The sequence below is a fragment of the Acanthopagrus latus genome, chromosome 6 (genome assembly GCF_904848185.1).
Source record: "Acanthopagrus latus isolate v.2019 chromosome 6, fAcaLat1.1, whole genome shotgun sequence".
NCBI lineage: Eukaryota > Metazoa > Chordata > Actinopteri > Spariformes > Sparidae > Acanthopagrus > Acanthopagrus latus.
In genome coordinates, this window is record NC_051044.1 from 33,795,770 (window position 1) to 33,800,763 (window position 4,994).

The 4,994-nt window shown below is 42.4% G+C and overlaps 1 long non-coding RNA gene across 1 annotated transcript; it reads right to left on the reverse strand.

Moving 5' to 3' along the window:
• Positions 1-1,145: 1,145 nt before the first annotated feature.
• On the reverse strand, positions 1,146-4,715 carry LOC119021313. The gene is made up of 3 exons (XR_005075516.1): positions 4,550-4,715; positions 4,401-4,474; positions 1,146-4,260 (listed from the first exon to the last, which is right to left on the reverse strand). It is a non-coding gene; the product is annotated as an uncharacterized LOC119021313 (long non-coding RNA).
• Between the last annotated feature and the right edge of the window lie 279 nt (positions 4,716-4,994).

Consider the following 4,994-nt stretch of genomic DNA (forward strand, 5'->3'; position numbering starts at 1 on the left):
CTTACAGCAACCAGTAGTGTAGTATAGTTAGTGGTATGTTGTATGCTTTTCCAGGTATGCTGAACATCCCAGCTAGGTGAAACACATCAGATATATATACAAGTTTATGTAAACTTGCTGAGTCTAGGTTGGTATTCTGCAATCTTGGTACTTTTTAAATGGGGACACTGAGTGTACCTGAAAATCAAATGGACTGCACCACTGACAACATCAAAAGAAAAAGATTTTTAATCCCTTTAAGAACAGTGTTTACAAAAAAACTGTTTAATTTTGACAGTGTACAAAAATAAATTGTAGCCTACTTGTGTAACTGGTCCATATAAATATATGAAAAATAAGTTGTGCTGCACTTTTTAATATTGTTTAACATGTTTAACATCTTGTTACAGGTGGGCCTGAAGGATTCAATCCCTGAAGAGCTGGCCCATCACAGCTGTACGTGTGCAGCTGGATCAGTGCTGTGTAACCATTGTGTGGCTCTGCTTTTCCAGTCTGCACCTTATTCTCAGCTTGACATTCCAGTATTTCCACCAGTGCTGAGCTGTATGGGGAGTGAACAACAGTGGCACAAACCAAGAACCCTGGGAAGTCTTGGAATAATGTGACTATAATTTCAATACTGCATTTACACACACACATCACAGACACTTATCACTGCTATTATGGCCTATATTCACAAGGTGTTAAACCAGGTCCCGTTGAGAAGATGACTGTGATGTCTGCCAAACCAAAGCAGAGGACCATGGCCAAGGGAGTAAGGTGAGAATTTGACTAGTAGGTAGTAGCCTATTAATTCATTTGTTGGGCCTACTTTTCTCATTGAAATCAAGAAAACTGTACTTTTGTTACTTGTAGTTATGAAGTGATGAATCTTACTGATGTCTCTCAGTTTGTTTCAAATAGGTCCACACTGTATAAAGCCATCAGTGGAGAGTTGCTGGACCTGGACTGTTTTCTGAGTGTCAGAGATCTACAAAGAGTTCACCCTGTTTCTGCACCAACTACTTGTACAATGGGTATCACCAGTGAGGTGCCACTGGCGGACTCTGCACTCGGTTTGGTAGAAGCAGGCAGTCCCCTGTCATACCAGTAACCCAAGGCAAGAAGTCACCCTGTTGCTCACCACGATGCTCCACCACATCCAAATTTGCCATTGGCTGGCTGCAAACTGGAGATATCATGCTGTCCGTTTGTTTTCACTGAGCATCAACATTTGCACTTCAAGTCACTTGAGGTTACCCAGCACTGGCATATGTGACGATTCACTGTTATGGTTAAAAGGGGGACCCCATAATTTCTTTGTTTACAACTGTTAATTTCATGTTCTGCAGGGAAGAGGTGAAGTGACATGTTTATGTGATGTGTTCAATGCTGTACGTGGTTGCGTGCAGTTCTCTGTTTTAGCCACCAGGTTGCACCGGAGAGCACGGGTCGGACAGAACCGACGAAGAAGAGGTGTTTTTGCTCTGGTTGCCATGGTTATGCGGGTTGGCGCGAAAAGACCGGAGAAGCAGCGGCGAAGTCTCGCTTTGGTGACCTGGACAAGTTAATGTGCTTGGTGACTGTAATTGTTTTTGGTAAAGAATAAAGTCAGCATCATTGAAGACTCAAGCCCTGGTGTCCGCCGTCTTCATAGCTGTAACACATAGACTGAGAAATCCCAGACTCACCTCCTCACATTTTGGGGAAAAATGCCATGCTAAACCATGCACCTTAGAAAAGATGGCAGACCAGTTGCCAAACGGGGTCCATCAGGCAGCAGCAATGAAGAGCGGTCTCAAAATGGAAGCTGATGCCATTGAAGAGTACTGCAAGCTCAAGAGGGTGAACCACTACCCTTGTGGCTTCATTATACACCCTGACACTCCATGGGTAGGTACATCCCCACATAGTGTTGTTTTTGACCCAACAGAAAGCTCTGAACTTTAATGAAATAAAATGTCCAAACATTAAAAGCTATGTGAATTATCCACATCTGACAATGAAAGATGACACCCTGGAATTGAAGCAGGGTCATAGCTACTACTGGCAGGTGCAGGGACAGTTGCTCCTAACAGGGATGGAGTGGTGTAATTTTGTGGTGTTTGCAGAGGTTGACACCCTGATTCAAAGAATATACTGGGACAGTGGTGTGATGCAAAAAATAAGAGAGCAAGCAGACATCTTTTTTTCTACACATACCTACATAAATATCTGCTGTAATAAAAGTGCATTGTGTAGCTGTAGCAGAAAATGTGCTCCCCATAGATCTGAATGTCCTTGTGTGTGTGCAGGTATGTAGTATGGGGGGTGGGAGCGAGGGGCTTTCTTTATCCTTTATTATGCTTCTGTTTTTCTTGTGTAAAGCACTTTGTGCTGCACGTGCGTGTATGAAAAGTGCTCTATAAATAAAGTTGATTTGATTTGATTTGATTTTTGTTTCCCTTTTTTAAATTGTAAATGGTATTTTGAAAACGTATATTGGTTCCCCTGTTTGTGGTGACACCTACTGGCCAAGCCTGTAAATAGGACTGAGTGGGCAGTGTGCTGTTCTCACATGCTCAATTACCAATCAGAGAAAGAGGATGTGTTTTGTTGAAAGCTACATGCAGTAAAGACTTGTTACTAAAGAGTAGCTGTGCAACATTTAAAAGGATGGTAACCACTCCTACGTTTTTGGTCAGAAGGTGCATGGTTGTGGTTGAATTTTATTTTACACTAATAATATTTGTGTTTTGTAGTATTCATTCTGGTGCTAATAATATCTTGTGTTTGTAGTATTCATTCTGGTGCTAATAATATCTTGTTTGTAATATTCATTTTATTTCAGTTTTTCATGGTGTTTGCTAATTAAAGACATCAGTCGGAGAATGGCTTATCTGTACCAAAAGGAAGAACTTTGAGAGCATCTATTGATTGTTTTAAGTTCATTTAAATTTGTCAAGTAAGTTATTCAGTAAAAACATGTGGCTTCAATGGAGAGCAGGAATGATCTTGGACGGGATGTGTGATTCTGATTTTAAATGAAAATATAACCATTTTAAAGCAATTTATGAGGAAATGAAATGGGAAAACTGGATTTGTAGGTTAAAAGCAGTACATACTATAACTTAGTACAATACTATTGTTCTTCTGGAACTTATTTAACTTAAACTAAAGGGAACTTTAAAAAAATCTCTGATCTTCAGCAACACACTGCAGAACTGCACCAAAACATATCATAATCATTTAGTTTCAGTTTATGCATGTTAAACACTTAATGTCACCTTTAAAAGAAAAAAAAATAACATAGCAACTACTCGACTCAGACAGCGACCAATCATACAATCACACCATAAACGACAATGAAATTCATTTTTAAACCCCTGTTGTATCCACCCTGGGTTTCCTTCCATCTGCAGGTGACTTTGTTATCCTGCTGAACCCTGGTATGAGAATGGGTTGGCTGACCAAAGCGGGGGGGAGATATGCCCAGATGGGGCCACACTGGCAACAAACAAAAAAGGACCCAACCAGGACTGGGGCTTACCACAGCGGCAGGGAACTCAAAAAAAGGACAAAATCCTACGATAAACTACCAGTGCACTGCAACCACAAAACCTGTGTCAAACACCACCACCAGGGGAGGGCTGCCACTCGATTGGGCCTCAGCACCTGTTGAAAAACAAGAGAAAAACACAAAATTAACACAAAGCACAGTGTGGGGACCCATGAGGGCATCTACGGTTAAAAGAAGACAGAAACCCAAATACGCGATTGATCAATTAATACCAAAGAAACCTGGAAGAAAGCAATACAAAATAGAAACAATTCATATAACACACAAAAAAAGAAATAACAAATTCGGTCTACAACTGAGGAGTTAAAGAAAATTGACAAAGAAACACCATATAAACCAACTTAGTCTAGGAAATCAAACATTAAACAAAGCAAAAAAAACAAAAAAAAAAAAACAAACCCAAAATCAGCGTAATACAATAAACAAAATAATCCAAACTATTAGCAAACAAATATTAAACTCAAATGCAACCAGAATTGTAACACAACAATCTTTAATATTTAAATTAAGTAAGGAAAATAATGATTTAAATCAAAAGAAGAGACAGGTGAGCCAAACTTGGCTGGACTCAGACTGGATCTGATGGGGGCACCGATGATGGCGTGATGCCTTCACACCAAAACTGCAGCCGTGGACACGTGCAGTGACCAAACAGCATGGAGCTTTTCAGTCCACCTGGAGCCGAGCCAGGACAGCAGCAACTTTGTCGTGGTGGCCGATGACTGGAACACACCAAGACGCCAACTAAATAAATGCAGAGCTAGGAGAGTGGGAGCTGCTGGTTATGGCGGCCCCGCTGCACAGCAAAAAAGAAAGTGTCAAAACTAGTGCAAAATGGAAAACTGCAGCAGCAGACAAATACCTCTGAGCTCTACTGCACCCAACACATGCCCACCGGAACCGCTCGCTCCCTCCGGCTCACCGTCGCTCCCAGCACTGCAACGGAACGGGAGGATGAAGCGCGAGAGCCAAATAAAAAAAGCGCAACGGCAGATAGTAAAGAATGCCTACCTTAATGACACAATGGGGAGACACAGACGTGCACGCCAAACACACCAGACGCACCGCACAGCAGAAGCAGAGGGGGAGAGCGCTGACCAACACACCTGGTTTTAATCACCCGCAGCACCACCAAACAATTAACCAGCACCAGCTGGCACCGCGCCATGCAGTGACCAGGGGGGGAGATGACCCACATGGCCACACTGGCACAAGGTTGTCCACCCTAAAGCCCTTGTACACCATCACAGCCATGTCAGGGACAGACTGAACCACAGACTGAAGAGCTCACGGTCACTAATAAACCCCCCAAAGAGCGCAGAAACAAATGTCAGAGGACCATGTGGTGCCATGCCAATCATGGCCTTGAAGGTACAGTGTGATTTGTAATGTGAGTACACCTCACTCTGTAGCACAAGCAAGGATGGAGTTTGGCACCGCAGCTTTGTGCAGTCAA